Below are 16722 nucleotides of genomic sequence, written 5' to 3' on the forward strand. Positions count from 1 at the left end.
AAATTTGGAGCTAGGAAGGGACCTAAGAAATTAACTGGTCACCTTCTTTTTACGGACAAGGAGACTGTGGAAGCCCTCCCAACAGAAATGACTTGACTAGAGTTATGTGGTAGTAAATGGCAGAAAGCCAGAAGGGGAACCCGGTTTCCTGAGTCTTAGTTAAGGCTCTTTATACTACATGTTTCCTTTTGGGGAAAGATATTAATATATATGTATATTTTTTATCATAAAGAAGTTTTTAACAAAGTGACTACCTAACTTTAAAGTGGCAAGTTAAGTCAACAAGCATTTACTATTTAAGCGCTTACAGTGTACCCTGTGTGAAGTGCTGGGGATTCAAAGAAAGGTAAAATTAGGCCCTGCCCTCAAGGAACTTATGTATCATGGTGTGCGGATAACCCTGATTCACAGAGGCAAAAGATAGGTTCTCACAGTCTTACCATGCCGGCGATTCTGGTCGTAGACTAAGGATGAGCCTACCAGGGAGGCTCCTGATCAGAAATTTGCCTATGAGGCAAGAGAGAAAACTGCATAGGTGTGGCCAAGCTGGATACCAAAGGGAGCAACAATCGTGCAGGAAGAGGAATGGCAGTAGAGCTATCCAAAAGCTCATAGGACAAATAGATTCCCCAAAGGAGCCATTCATAAAACCCATAGCCTGGGACATCTAAACATGTACACAAAGTGGAGGTAACAGGCAAGCTGAACTTGAAGGTTTAATGCAAGCATAGATACCAATTACTGAGAGTCAGTGGAATGAGACCCATGATTGGAAAAAATCTACTTTATTCAAAAGAAACATGGTTATAGATAGGAGGTGGTCCTTGAGCTGAGCCTTGAGGCAGAGGAAATACCAAATGCCACTCCTTCTCTCCACCACCTCCTACAGAAGACCTTTCCTGAACTCCCCAGTTTTTAGCACTCCCTTCCAAGCTTGTGTTGACTTATTAGGAGTCAGAGGATTATAAGATTCTGCATCTATGGCTGTAAGAGGTCTCAGAAGCAATCTAGCCCAACTCCCTTATTTTACAGATGAAGAAGGTGTGGTCCTAGAAAATAAATTGACTTGTACAAAGCCACACAGGTAATAAGGGTCAGAGGTAGAATTTAAACCCATTTCCTCTGACTCCAGAGCCAGTTCCATTTGCCCTGCACCATATTATGTAGCTGTCCCTCTCCCAGGAGAATATACGCTGCTTGAGAGCATGGACTGTTTGGCTCTTATCTTCATATCCCCAGCACCTAGCACAGTCGCTGCATAAGAGGTGCTCAATACATTTTTGCAGAATTAATTGGAGTTAACTCTTAAGGAAAGACGGGGACCAGAGGGGAAATTGTAGCATCTGGGTGAAGATCAGCAGGGGCAGAAAAAGAAAGAGTATTGGCTTTAAAGCATAATGCAGGTCACTTAGACTGGAAGAAGAAATAGATAAGGAGTTTGGAAAACATTACAAAGCCGACAAAAATAGGCAGGCTTATACAAAGTCACACATCCAACTGAAAGGTACAGATAATACCAGATTCCACCATGCTTTTTAGTGACATCAAAAGGCATTAGATTCAGTAGAGCACCATGCCACTGTGAAGACAATCCTCCAACAAAGTCACACGTGTTTGTTAAAGTTGCACAAGATTACTTGAAAAACACCAAGAGAACTAATTCTGTTAGCCATCCAGTTTTTAATATCAATTGAGGCATGAAACAGAAAGACATGTTCACCTACGATATTTGCCATTGTGATGGGGAATGTCCAGTGCAGACTACAAGTAAGAAGGATTCCCTGGTAGATCGTAATATTTCCCAGATGTCTTATTTGGGGGTGACATCATGCTTGAGCCCAAGATGATTTCTGATCCATTGATTGTGCATCAGAGGTGGCATAAAATGTGATCGAAGAGAGCATGACTGGGAAAGGAAGCTGACGTGTTGCAAGAGCATGGGATGACAGACAACATTCATTCCATTAGTTCCTTTGTAATGTCAAGAGATCTAGAGGAAGGCCCCCCAGCCCCCCGCCAGCCAGCACTTTGGAGGATTTATAGGAGGACAAGGTCAAGAATCAGAATGGAGAGGCTTGAAGCTGCCCCTTGAAGGGAGTAGCCACTTGGATGAGATCACAGATCCTTTGCAGTCTCAAATAGAAATGTAAAGCATTAGAAACAAGAAAAAATAAGTACAAAGGGTATGCTAAGTGGAGCAAAGAATTGTCATATGGAAATAATCAAGGAAAACTTTTAGAGGAGATGGGTTTTGAATCAGGTTTCAAAGAAAAAAAACACCTCTTGATCTTTCTATAGCAACCAGTTCCTGTCCCATCTCTCCTCCCCTTCACTGCCCAGCTTCTTTTTTAAAATTTAAAGACATTTCAAAAATTCATGTCTTTTCTTTTATATCACAATCATTTCCTAATATCTGTACATTTCTTCTCTCCCCAAACTACTCCTTTTTAACAAAAAGAATTGAGCAAAATCAACCAATTATGTGACTGTCCACATTTGGCTTCCATAGTCATTTAACCTCTCTCTGTATTCAATATTGGTCATTACATCTATTCTGAATTCAGTTATCTTTTAGTGTTACTTTTATTTACAATGTAGTCATAGTACAAACTGTGCTGGTACTCCTTATTTCATTTTGTATCATTTCATTCAAATCTTGCTGTGATTTTTTGGATTCCTCATATTTGATCTTTCTTATGGCACAATGATAGTATGTTATATTAATATATTCAGGAGGGGGAAGGGAAGAAAACAAGCATTTATTATGTGTCAGGTATGGTGTTAACTACTTTACAAATATATCATTTAATTCTCATAGCAGCCTTTAGAGATAGCTGCCATTATTTTCATCTCCATTTTACAGTTGATGAAGCTAAGGCAGATAGAGGTTGAGTAATTTGTGTAGGGTCACACAGCGAGGATCTGAGGCCGGATTTGAACTTAGGTCTTCCTGACTCCGGGCCCAGAGCTCTATCCACGGTGTCACCGAACTGCCACAAAAAGAAAGTATGGACAAGCTGGAGAGTTCTTTAAAATAACAAGTCAAATATGTTTTTAAAAACAAGTGGTATGGAATAGAGATCCATGGTTTCATATATAATCCTTTTGTGTTCTATATTGTATATTGGGCAGTACTTTATGGTGTTTAAGTTCGAAATAAAAATATTTTTTAAAACTCTTTAACATAACAAAATAAAGATCCAAGTTCTTAATAATAAAGATTAAGCTTGATAGTAATAAATGTAAAATCTTACACTTGAATACAAGAAATTGGCTTCATGATTTTTTCACAAGATGAGTATGTCAGGGGCAGCTTGGTGGCGCAGTGGATAGAGCACCAGCCCTGAAGTCAGGAGGACCTGAGTTCAAATGTGACCTCAGACCAAACACTTGACACTTACTAGCTGTGTGACCCTGAGCAAGTCACTTAACCCCAATTACCTAAGAAAAAAAAAAGATGCGTATGTCATCATTATCAGCGAACAGGGATAGTTTTATCACCTTTTTACTTATCTTTATTTAATTTCTTTCCCATCTTATTGCTGTTACTAGCATTTCCAGAACTATGTCAAATAATAGTGGGGAAAGAGAGCATCCTTACTTCACTCCTGCGTTTATTGGAAAAAAGTTCTAGTATATCTCCATTGCATATGATGCTTGCTTTTGGTTTTAGATAGATGCTCTTTATATTTAAAAAAAAAAAGTCCCTGTATGCATATACTTTGTAGGGTTGGGGTTTTTTTGTTCGTTTGTTTTTTAGCATAAAAGTGTGCTGTACTTTGTCAAAAGCCATTACTGCATCTATTGAGGTAATCATGTAGTTTTGGACATTTTGGTTTTCAATGTGATAAATTACATTGATTGTTTTCTTAATATTGAACCATCCCCGGTGTAAATCCCACACTGAGAGTGTGGTAGGTAGTGGAAGAGGTGATGCTGCATGAGTTGTTTGGTTTCTTTAACCTTTTAGGGTGGGAGGAGTGTTCTGATTGTCCTAGACCATGGTGGCAGCTAAAGTTGTTTTATCTTTGGCTCATAATTTCTGCTCTGGAGAGGTTTGAGAGGTCGTGAAGATCAGACAAGATATCTAGTCTTCTATCTTGTCAGTCATATGATCCAGAAGTTCCCCATCCACAAACTTTATACTTCAGCCAAACAGGGCTACTTTTTGCCCCCTGAACAAGCTTTATAAGCTCATGCTTTTGTGCCTTTCCTCACACATGCTTTTGGGCCCAGAATGCCCTTCCTACCCTTTTGCCTGTTGAATTTCTACCTACATAGCTCAATAAAGCCTTCACTGAAGTCTGTAAGTGACCTTTGTGCTTCACCCTCAGCACTTTGCACCTCTATAATGAATTATAGTTGTTTGTTTATATCTTATCTTTGTACTAGACTGAAGAAAGGGACTGTGTCTTCTCTAAGCTTTATCTATCTCTCCCAGCACCTGCCACAGTGTTCTGTACGAAACAGGCATTTGATGAATGTTCATTGAATTCAACACAACGAACATATATTGACTAGAATGGAAAAGAGGAAGGTAGGGCTCATTCCACCTCAAGGAAGTGGAATGTGCAGGAGCTGGGAAGGGTCAAGTTCACTCGGGGGGGGGGCAAACAAAATAATTTGACTAAAACGGGAGGTACCAAGTGTATAATCTCTCCTTTATATGACAGCCCTTCAAATACTGTAAGACAGTTCTGTCCTCCCTGGCTCTTCTTTTCTCTAGCCTAAACATGCCCAGTTCCTTTAACTAATCCTCATATCTGTGAATTTAAGGCCTTTCACTGTCCTGGTTGCTGTCTTCTCTCTTGCTTATCGATAGCCTTCTTAAATTGTGCCCAGAACGGAACACAACACTCCAGATAGTCTAACAAGGGCAGAGTGCGAGGGGATCATCACTTCCCTATTCCTGGGAGCTGTGCCCCTCCTAATGTCTTAGATCCTTGTATTGCTGGGAAGGGTTAAGTTTATCAACATTGGTCATCGCACAACGTGGCTGTTACTGTGTACAACATTCTCCTGGTTCTGCTCACTTCACTCAGCACAAAGGATCCTTTTCAATACAGCTTCTCTCCATCTGTGCCTCCCCTAACTTACATTTGTCAATTTTTTTAACCCAAGTGGAGGACTTTATATTTATCCCTATTGAATTTTATCTTATTAGGTTCACCCGGTGCTCTCAGCTGTAAAGATCCTTTTGTATCCTGACTTTCTTACTCACTCTGTTACCATCTTGGTGTCATCGACACATCTTACGAGCATGCAATCTAAGCCTTTTATCCAAGTCTCTGATAAAAATGTTAAGCAGCATGGAGCCAAGCACAGAACCCTTGGGTACTCCCCTGGAAACCTGCCACATTGACAGTGGATCATAAACTACTCAGCTATCCAAGTAGATGATTGACTGTGCGACACTGAGCAAGTCGTTTCACTTCTCTGTCTCTCAGATTTCTCATCTATAAAAGGAGGGGGTTGAGTACATGAGCTTCCCAAGTGTAATGTTACATGTTGCAAGATTACTTCCAGCTCAGATCTGCAACATTTTATATTCTGTGGTTGCACTTGGCCTTGGAATTGCGGGCATTATGGTCTGAGGTCCCTTACAGTTCTGTTTTCTGTATTCTAAGTCACTTCCGTCTCTGACATTACAGGGTCTTTGTTCTAGAGTCCCAATGGGAGAGATCTCTATGCAAAAGAAGGGAGATAGTCAATAAAAAAACACTACTAAAGATTTCACATTGGTGTAGGCAGCCAGCATGGGTACAAATAGTGCACCATAAGATAATTTAGGTATAAAGCAGAATGTCCTCTGAATATCAACTAAACCCTCAGAACTTGTCTTTGTGGCTCTGTAACATCAACTGACCATTGGGTACGCAATATTCAATGTAAACATTCACAAGGAAAACATATTCTTATCTTGGAAATGAGACTGTCCCTTTTTCTCAACTGATTGTTATTTCTTTTATTTTTTTAGGAACAAGAAGCTTCATCCAAGTATCTATCGGCAATAAAAGTCAACCCTTCATCTCATTCAATCTTAAGAGCTAGTCCTGTAGTGGAATTGAAGACTATATTGAAAGAGAGAAGACCTCGCAAGAACACTTTCATCATCAGAAGAACAATATTTGGCTCAGAACACATAAAAGAGAAAGCTAATTTTGACAATAATGTTTTTAGATTTAAATCCAGTTTAGAAAAAAGGGTGGAGTTGTCAGTGGTCACTGAGCAGTTTGAGCTTTATTTTCAGGAATGCATGCATCGGAAGCTAGTCTTTGCATAACTGTTTAAGCCCACATCCATAAATAAGCTTAGCATGTCATTTCAACAAGGAAAAGAATTTGATTACCTTATCACACAAATATACCCATTTTGACTCTTCCATTTGGAATAAGTCAGAGAAATTGCTGTGATTTGATTCCCAGCATGAAAATAAAGCTTTAATGCTGACTTTCAAAATCAATGATCCAAACCAAATGTTAGTTTCTATGTCAAAGGAAGTTGGCATTTTTGTATAAGATCCTGGAGAACAGCTTCTCTTGGGCAGTTCTGTGTTTTTTAACTATTGCAGGGCACTACACATTTAGTAGCTTTGATGTATAATTTAAATATAAAACTTTTTTTTTTTTTAAGCAGTTGGGGTTAAGTGACTTGCCCAGGGTCACCCAGCTAGTAAGTGTCAAGTGTTTGGTTGGAGGCCGGACTTGAACTCAGGTCTTCCTGACTTCAGGGCCGGTGCTCTATCCACTGCACCACCTAGCTGCCCCAATATAAAACTTTAAATTTCCATTTGTGGCACAATATCTAAAAAAAGAAAGGGAGATTTTAAAACTTGCTTTTTAACTTCAACTACAACAAATATTAACTGTTTACTATGTACAGAGCACTATGCTTGGTGCTAAGGGGGATATAAAGATCAATACAACCTAGTTCCTGTCCTCACCAAAGCTTTCATTGAAGGAACTGACTGTAAGCACTTACGAAAAATGAATACAAAATGATATATGATCAATGCAAGATTGGTTCAAACTCAATATATGCAGTAGTAGTGTGGTATGGTAAAAAGTATCTTCCTTTACTGAGAAATCAGGAAGGACTTTATGGAAGGAGATGGCATTTGAATTGGATCTTGTAGGATGGATAGAATTCTCAGAGGCAGAGAGATGGAAGTAGGGGTAAGTTAGGAAAGGGAGACATTTCAGGCATGGGAAATAGTAAACAAAAGAACAGAAGTGAGACTGTGGGGTATACGTGTATGAGAAAGTTAATAGTCCCATTTGACTGTAAACAGTGTGTATAAGGAGTATGAATGAGCAGTAAGGAGCTTTTGAAGAGTTTTGAGGAGATCATGACTCTTGCGGACCATCTTTCATTTATTCATTCAAAAAACTGATTGACAAACTGCTGAGTCCATAGTATTATGACAGGTGATCTGGGGTATCTCTGCTTCAGTGCTTTATTCTGGTGGGGGCAGTGACTCTGGGTTCTTGAAGGCTGTGCCAGCATTATGTAAGCTTTGTCAGATTTCATAGTTTTAGAAAGGCTTTGAGTATGGTGCTAGCATTAGACTGAATCTTTTTTCCCCCAATGACTAAGCTACCTTACAGCAGAGAGAAAGGTTATTGGATGAGTAGCCACTTGGTAATGAATTTTTTTTTGTGATGTCAATCCATACAACAAAGAAAAATAGGGGGTGGCCCTTGGTCCTGAGCACCCCACTTCCACTTCTTCAGGGACAGTGGCATAATCACAGAGAAAGGAACAGGAGTGCTAAGAATCACACACTATTTAGATCCTTAGTAAATTTGAATTTTATTATTGATATTCTAAATTCAAGCTCCTTGTCCAGGACATTTGGACATTTGAGTTGGACAATGTCCAAGTAGACATTTTGCTAAAGGAGCTGAATTCTAGTACTCTTGACATTCTTGCTATAAGTGGAACAAGGAGAAAGAAATTACAGATAAATGGAAGGATAGCTTATAAGTACTTTATGAAGAGGCAAAGAAAGGAGTTGTTGGAGTAGGTTTTATTGTACATCTAAAAGCAACAAGAAACATCATTTCATGGGATATTTGGCCATCACATATTACAGTGCTAATGATAAATATTTGCAAAAAGACCACCATGAAAATAATTGCATCATATGTACTAATATTGGTTATTGAAGATGCAATGATAGACAAATTCTATGAAGAACTCAACTCCAAATTAAATCTTACATCCTGATTCTTGATCACTTCAATGAAGGTGGTAAAAGATGAGGATGGGGAGAAATGTATGGGAAAGCATAAGGAAGAAGGAATGAGAAGCCTTACAGATTGTACAGAAGCCTAGAACCTTTATATTGTGAACACTTTCTTTAAATTGGTAGGGGACAGCTAGGTGGCACAGTGGATAGAGCACCAACCCTGGAGTCAGGAGGACCTGAGTTCAAATCCAGCCTCAGACACATAATACTTTCTAGCTGTGTGACTCTGGGCAAGTCACTTAACCCACCCTCCCCCCCCCAAAAAGAATTGGTAATGAAACAAGACAATTCCAAAGGACCTGTGATAAAAAATGCTATCCACCTCCAGAGACAGAACTGATAAACTCTGGATGCAGATTGAAGCATACTTTTTAAAAACTTTTTCTTTGTTTTTCTTTTTTCTTTTTTTTTTTTTCAGCCAAAGACAAGGTTTTTTAGAACATCCATCATATTGGGCAGACTCTTAAGGAGTCTGCACATTAGTAAGCTATTGTCTAGATTATAAGAATCTGATCAGTGGCTAGATTTTTAAGAATCCCCTTCTTTGTTTTTCTCATTCTTTTTTTTTTTTTAGTTTATGTTTTCTTTTGTAACATGGCTTATGTGGAAATAACATTTTGCATTACTTCACAAGTATAATCAGTATCTAATTGCTTGCCTTCTCAAGGGAGGGGGGAGGTGTGGCCAGGAGGGAGAGAATTTGGTACTCAAAATGTTAAAAAATGGTTGTTAAAAATTTTGTACATGTCATTGGGAAATATTTAATGAAATAAATATATTTTAAAAATAATTGGTAGATGTTAGTCATAGTGTGCTCCAAATAGTGTCATAAAGAATGAAATAAATTATATGTTAGATAGGAAAAGTCTTGTTATTCATGTGGGAGTTATCTCTGAGTTAGCTGTTTGTGAACAATGGAACCATAAACTTGTGGAGGAAAAAGGAGAGGAGGAGGGAAAATGTGCAACAAAAATGACATTAACACCTGCTATAAAGATTTTATTCAGAAGTTTAATCAATGTGAATGTATTTCCACAGCAAGGAGATCAGAAGAGCCCAGAAAGCTCCTTAGTCAATAAACATTTGGCTTGCTTGTCAAAAAGAGAGAGAGAGGGTTGTCAAAGACAACACTGGATTAGAATATAAGCCTGTTTATAAAATCTTATGAAAAAAGGTGATAGACAGTTATAAGTAGCATCATCTTATAAAGCAGAGACAAGGGTTTGGATGACTACCCTTTAGGGATTGTCCATCATCAGTAAAGTTATTTGGGAAAAATAGCGTAAGTGCACAAATTAGGCCCAGAATTGAACAGGAGGGGAGCAGGCTGTGTTGCTTTCAGAAACTTACAAAATTCATTTACTGACCCCAAACTTCCCACGAAAACAAAAAGACATCTTTTTAATACTAGCTTTCTCTTGGTGTTGCTACTTAGCAGCAAGACATGGAATACAACTGCCTCTGAAGAATTAAAGATGAGTATCCCACAGCAGGCCGTGGAGAGGTGTGGGCGAGCTACACCATACCACCAAGAAAACCTTCCCTTGATTCCCATAGTCAGCTCTAGTCTTATCCTCATTTATGCTCCCGTAGCACTTTGCCTGTGCCTCTCCTGGAATACTTAACACATTTAATCTTGTATCATATTTATTTGTACATCTCTTCTGCACTAAATTGTAAAGTTCGGGAGGGCAGGGACTATGTCCATTTCATTCATCTTTTGATCCCTCACTTCACCTAAAAGAGTTCCTTGGACACAGTAAGTGGTCAACACATGAGTTGAATGGGATTTGCAATTTGGCATTACCACCTTCAGGAAGGAGGTGGAAATTGAGTTGGTTTTTGAAAGAAGTGGGGTAGATAGAGAAGAGGGCATTCCAAGTCATAGGAATGGTGAAAGCAATGGTAAAATGAGATGAGCATGGTGTATACCAGGGACAGTGATTAGACCAGTTTGGCTGGGGTGGAAGGTCATGCTGGGAAAAAGTGGGAGATTAGTTTGTAAAACTCAGTTGGGGATAAATTATGGAAGGTTTAGAAAAACTAGGCAAAGGGGTTTAAATCTCATATGGTGGTAGGGAGTCACGGAAGGTTCTTCATTAGTGAAATGACATAATAAAAATGGTGTTTCAGTAAAATTAATCTTGCAACAGCATGCAGGGTGGATTAAAGGAGAGACTGAAGATAGAGAGCCCAGTTTAATAGGTTATTTAAAAACTCAGATAAGAGCTATTTAAAAGGCCTAGACTAGGATGGAAATGGAAAGGAAGGTATGGATATAATCAAGGGAAGAATTTATAGGGCTTGAGACTAATTAGATATGACAGACAAGAAGAAGTCACACAGGGGGTGGAACTTTATAAAAGATATAAGGTTTTTTCCAACTCTTAAGTTTTGTGATTCTATGTCCCCAAAGTTTTGGATCTGGTCACTTGGAGAATTGATATTAATCATAGCCAATAGCTATATAGCATTTCACGCATTTACAGAGATCTTTCACATGCATTATTTCATTTGATCCCTACAACAATATCATTTCCATTTTAGATAAGAAGAAGCTAAGGTTCTTCAGATGATATCATTTGCCCCAAGTCTTACAGCTAGTAAGTTTCATAAGACACAGGACTGGGATCTAGGTTTTCTGACTAATAACACTGACCAAAATCAGGAATTTAAGAAGGAGAACTATTTTTATTTTTTTTTGGGGTGGGGAACATGATGATTAATTCTGTTTTATATTTAGCTTGAGTCTTCAGGAAAGCAAATGAAAAAGTCTAGTAGGCAGTTGAAGATGCATAGTATGAGAGAAACAACTGGAGCTAGAAGAGTGGTCAAGGCTAAAGATACAGACTTGGGAATCATCTGTATAGGAGTTAGAACTGAAGGCATGAGGGTGGGAATATTTTCCATGTTGCATTATGTTTTGCCTATTTTTTGGTGAATATTTTTCATAAAGATTTGAAGTTTCAAGCATTTAAGTGAATGTTTTACTATTTGTGACATCCTTAAAACTTATTGGTTTCTTGCTTTGTCACATGAGGTGGTTTGCTTCCTTTCTTATTCATTCATTTAGCCAGCAGATATTCAGTGAGCTCTTATGATGTACAAAGCATTTTAAAATGAACATTTTCCTCCCAAATGTTAGGTGTTCCAGATTTCCAACTATTATTGTTTCACACTACAATAACAACTGGTCCACAGTTAAAAGGTTAGGTTAGGGATTATCTCTAAAATCTCTTCCAGCTTAAAAATATCTGCGCTATCTTAGCCAATCAGTCAGTCACTAAGCATTTATTAAGAGCTATGAGCCAGGCACTGTGCTATCCTTCGGGAATACAGATGCAAAGAGCAAGACAAGCCCTTTTCTCAAGGAGCTTACATGCTTTAATGAGAGATGAGGTCATATATAGATGTACAGAATAAATATGAATAAGATAAACACACTGGAGATACAAAGAAAGGCAAGGCTCTTATGGAACTTACCGTCCAATGAGAGAGACAACAAGCAGACAAACATGTGCAAACAAACAAGGTGGAGATCAGGTAAACTGGTGTTAAGGGGAATTGAGAACGTCTTCTTGCTGCAATGGGACTGTAACTGAAACTTGAAGGAAGAGGGAGAAGCCAGGAGGTAGAATTGAGGAGGGAGAGCATTCCAGCATGGAGGACAGACAATGAAAATGCCTGTAGTCAAGAGCTAGAGTGCTGTGTGTGAAGAGCAAGGAGTCCGGCGTCACCAGATTGCAAAGTACATAGGTGGTGAGAGAAGGAGGTGGGATACAAGAAAACCGGACAGTTAGGAAGGAACCAGAGACCAGAGACCAGAGACAAAGGATGTTATGTTTGATCCTGGAGGTGATAAGGAGCTATTGAAATTTCTTAAAATGGAAGGTGGCATCATTCTACTTGCACTTCAGAACATTCAGTTTGACAACTGTATGGAAAACGGACAGGGGAGGAGAGAATTGAAGCAGGGAACCAGCCAGTAGACTACTGCAATAGTCCAGGTGTGAGGTAATGAGGGCCTGCACCTGGGTGGTAGCAGTCAGTCAATAAAGATTTATTAAGTGCCTACTGTGTGCCAGGCATTGTGCTGTAATGGGGTTGTTGTTTGTCCTTCATTCTTGAAGGGGATCATGACATCAGGAAGATGATGCCATGACTGGCAAGTGAATTGATTTCAAGTGAGAGAGGTCACCAGCCTCACTTTCTCCTCTAGTTCAAAGAGCTATTTGGGTGGCAAGTTATAGATCAGGACAACTGGAGATGGCTCTATTGATGGGGATACAAAGAGGCTCCACCCAGCAGGAGGAACTCACAATTGAATGGGAGAGAAAACATGCAAACAACTAAGTACAAACAAGCAAATGGAAATAATGAACAGAGGGAAGTCACTATCATTAGGGGGAACCAGGAAAGGCTTCCTATGGAAGGTAGGATTTTAGCTGGGACTTGAAGGAAGCCAGGGAAGTCAGGAGATAGAGATGAGGAGGGAGAGCTTTCTGTTCATGCGGGACAACCAGTGCAAATGCCTGGAACTGGGAGATGGAAGATCTTGTGTGAGGAAGAGCAAAGAGATCAGTATCACTGGATTGAAGAGTACATGGCGGGGGCAGGGGGGATATAAGGTATAAGAAGTAGGAGAGGGGAAGTTTATGAAGGGTTTTGAATGACAGATAGATAATTTAATATTTGATATTGGTAGTGATACGGGGCCACTGGAGTTTTTGGGGAGGTAACACAGTCAGACCTATGCTTTAGAATGGTTACTTTGGTATCTGGTATTTGGAGAGTGACCAATCAGCAAATCATTGTAGTGTTCCAAGTTTGAGGTGATAAGAGGCAGTGGTGATGTCAGAGGTCAGAAGGGACATACACAAGAGATGCTACAGAGGTAAAATGGACAATCCTTGACAACAGATTGGATAAGGGAATGAGAGATAATAAGGAGTCAATCTATATTGAGAGCCTGCAGGACTGGGAGGATGGTGGTGCCCTCAGTGGTAATGTGGGAGGATTTGGAGGAAAAGATAATGAGTTCATTTTTGGACATGTTGAGTTTAAGATGTCTACAGGACATCCAATTTGAGATGTTCAGTGGGCAGTTGGAGATCTAAGACTGGAGGTCAGCAGAGAGGTTAGGGCTGAATAAATGGATTTTAGAATCATCAACATAGAGATGATAATTGAATCCATAGTAGCTGATGAGATCACCAAGTGAAATAGTATAGAGAGAGAAGAGGAACTAAGACAGAGCCCTATGGACGTTAATGGACAGTGAGTATGACATGGATAAAGATCCAGCAAAGGAGACTAAGAAGAGTAGTCAGATAGGTAGGAGGAGAACCAGAAAAGAGCAATGTCTCGGAAGCCTAAAGTATCAAGGAGAAGAGGTTGATCAACAGTGTCAGTGGCTGCAGAGAGATCAAGAAGGATGAGGCCTGAGAAAAATATTAGATTTGGAGATTTTTGAGTTGTGTCTTGAAGGAAGACACCGAAGAAGGAATTTATACATGAGTTTATTAGAAATCTTCATACTTCAACACTCAATTATTCATGATAATGGAGCAGATTATCTATCAAATTTGTTGTGTCTTATTGTGGCATGAAAATAACCCTGGGTTCTCAAAGGCTATGCTAGCATAATCCAATCTTTGAAGGTCCTACTAAGGTGAAAATGTTTCCAAGTTCAGGCCTTGTGATGGCTTGTGCATCAATTATCTGAGGAACAGCTTATAAAATATTGACCACAAGAAGTGGGGGAAAAAACCCAACAACAAACTAAGAGTATTTAGCCGTATCACTAATGTATTAACGTTATTGCAATTTGCATCAGTGGAGGGAGCACACACCCCAATAAAATCAATGATACTTGAAATATTATGTTGTGCCATATACAGAAAGAGGGAGGTGATAACTAACCTGTCCTCTGCCCTGGTAGATCACAGCAAGAGTCAAGGAGTGTTATATTTAGAACTGAGCACTACGTTTTAAGGAACAACACTAACTAGCTGAAGCATGTGTAGAGGAGACTGAGCAGGATTATTGGGGGCTTGAAACCAAGTCATAGGAGGATCATATGAAAGAAATGGGGATAGAAAGATAGACAGATAGATAGATAGATATCCTGGATAAAAGAAGACTATTTAGAAGAAAGCTGAGACTTACTGTGCATAGTTAGACTTGCTACTGAGTAGAAGCCATTCATTTAAAATTCATTAAGCACTTAAAAAGAACCTATTATATGCTAGACCTTGATACAAAGAGAAAAATGAAATAATTCCTTCTGCCTTTAAGAAGCTTACATTCTCTTAGAGGAGAAAAATATGCATATGGTGAATTAAATATAATTAATATGTAAAGTGAATTAATATATAAAGTAATTTCCAATGAGAAGGTACTAGTAACTTCCTTCAAGTTCTAGCTTAAATCTAGCTCAAAGGCTTCCACCAGAAGCCTTTCCTAATCCTACTTAATGCTAGTGCCTTCCCGCTTTGATTATCTCAAATTTATCCTTTGAGAAAGATGAAAATTCTGAGAGATAGTTTCTGGGTAATTAATAATCAATTTATTAATTATGCTAGCAAATAATCAATAAATTGAGGTCAGTGGTCTCTCTTGTAACCAAAGACAACCCTCTCTATCCCCCCACTCTCTACTGCCCCCTGAGTGTTTACCTTTGGAGAAGAGCTTGTCCCTGAGGACTCTTTTTTTTTTTTTTTTTTTGTTTAGGCAAGTGAGGTTAAGTGACTTACCCAGGGTCACACAGCTGGTGAGTATCAAGTGTTTGGTCCGAGGCTGGATTTGAACTCAGGTCCTTTTGACTTCAGGGCCGGTGCTCTATCCACTGCATCACCTAGCTTCCCCCTCCCCCAGGACTCTGACTGGTTAACAATTAATAATATGTTAATGAGGAGGTGGGCAAAAAGTCTCCAGCTCCTCCTGCTAAGTATGTGGCTCCTCCAGCTATCTGGACAAAGAGATCTATCTCCCCTCAGACCACTGAAGTTGTTGACCAATGGGCTGATATTCACCTAGATTAGATTCTCTTTACCCTTTAATCAGAAATAAACTCTTGGGGGCAGCTAGGTGGCACAGTGGCTAGAGCACTGGCCCTGGAGTCAGGAGGACCTGAGTTCAAATCTGGCCTCAGACACATAATACTGACTAGCTGTGTGACCCTGGGCAAGTCACTTAACCCCCATTGCCTAGCAAAAAAAAATAAAAATAATAAAAAAAAAGAAATAAACTCTCCCAATTGGATGGGGTCCTCAAGATTGAGGAAAATATTAACCCAATCTTATCATCAGCCCTATGTTTCAGAGGCTACCTTGACTTAGGAGGACTAGTTTTTAAATGAGGAAGTAAAAAGAGAAAAAACCCTACTGATAACTAACCTACTAATAGCTGGATACGAACAATCAAAAAGAGGATCTTTGGGTCCTGTATAAAAAAATGGTTATTAATAAGAAAATAATCACTTTTCTCACCTTCCTATAGCTGGCTTATATATAATTATTTGCATGTTGTCTCCCCCATTCAACTGTGAACTCCTTAAGAGCAGGGACTGTCTTTTGCCTCTTTGCATCCCTATTGCTTAGCATAGAGCCTGGCACGTAGTGGGTGTTTAATAAATACTTGACTTAATTTTTCTTCCAAAAGTATTTTTTCTTGGGCCTGCAGGGGGCAGTCACCAACCATACAATAGTACTGTATGTGAATTTGACCCATGGTTCGTCATTACATATATGTCATAACAACTGAAAAGGAATCATCACACCTGGCCTTATAGGATCATTTCTGTGATGTTTCATGTGGTCTTTGAATCTTTGGTCTGGTCTGGTCCACTTGATAAAGTCACAAGCTTTGAATTAATCATGATGAGTTATGCAATCAACTTTATCCTTTCTTCCTCCCTCCCTTCTACTTCCTTCCTTCCTTCTTTTCTTCCTTCCCTTTTCCTTTTCCTCTTTTCCTTTCTTCCTCTTTCCCTCTCTCCCTTCTTTCCTTCCTACAGTTTTTTTTTACATATTCTGGACTCTTATGATAGAGAAATCTTGACATTATTGGTCCCAAATATCAAGAATTCTAAAGTGATGAACTGAGTCTTCTATATCTCAATACATGCTGCTGTAGAATATAAAATAAATCTACACACGTCATCAGCATTTTAATGTTACCAAACAAGTCCAACAGGAAGAAATAGAAAGAGAAATTCCATTTAAAATAACTGTACACAATATAAAATACTTGGGAGTCTACCTGCCAAGACAATCCCAGGAACTATATAAACTCAATTACAAAGTACTTTTCACACAAATAAAATCAGATGTAAACAATTGGAGAAATATTAGTTGCTCACTGGTAGGCCGAGCCAATATAATAAAAATGACAGTTCTACCTAAATTAATTTAAGTATTCAGTGCCGTACTATTCAAACTAAAGAATTGATTTATAGAGCTTTTATACTT

At 39.0% G+C, this 16722-nt stretch overlaps 1 protein-coding gene across 1 annotated transcript in view; it reads left to right on the top strand.

Moving 5' to 3' along the window:
* The window catches only part of HAUS8 (HAUS augmin like complex subunit 8), a 34118-nt gene extending 27470 nt beyond the window's left edge, over nt 1-6648 (top strand). The window contains exon 12 of the mRNA XM_027845345.1: nt 5978-6648. The gene's annotated coding sequence lies outside the window, so the exon portion shown is untranslated. The remainder of the gene's footprint in view (nt 1-5977) is intronic.
* The last annotated feature ends 10074 nt before the right edge of the window (nt 6649-16722 follow it).

Source organism: Vombatus ursinus, unplaced genomic scaffold, assembly GCF_900497805.2.
Source record: "Vombatus ursinus unplaced genomic scaffold, bare-nosed wombat genome assembly UNPS02014961.1, whole genome shotgun sequence".
Classification (NCBI taxonomy): Eukaryota; Metazoa; Chordata; class Mammalia; order Diprotodontia; family Vombatidae; genus Vombatus; species Vombatus ursinus.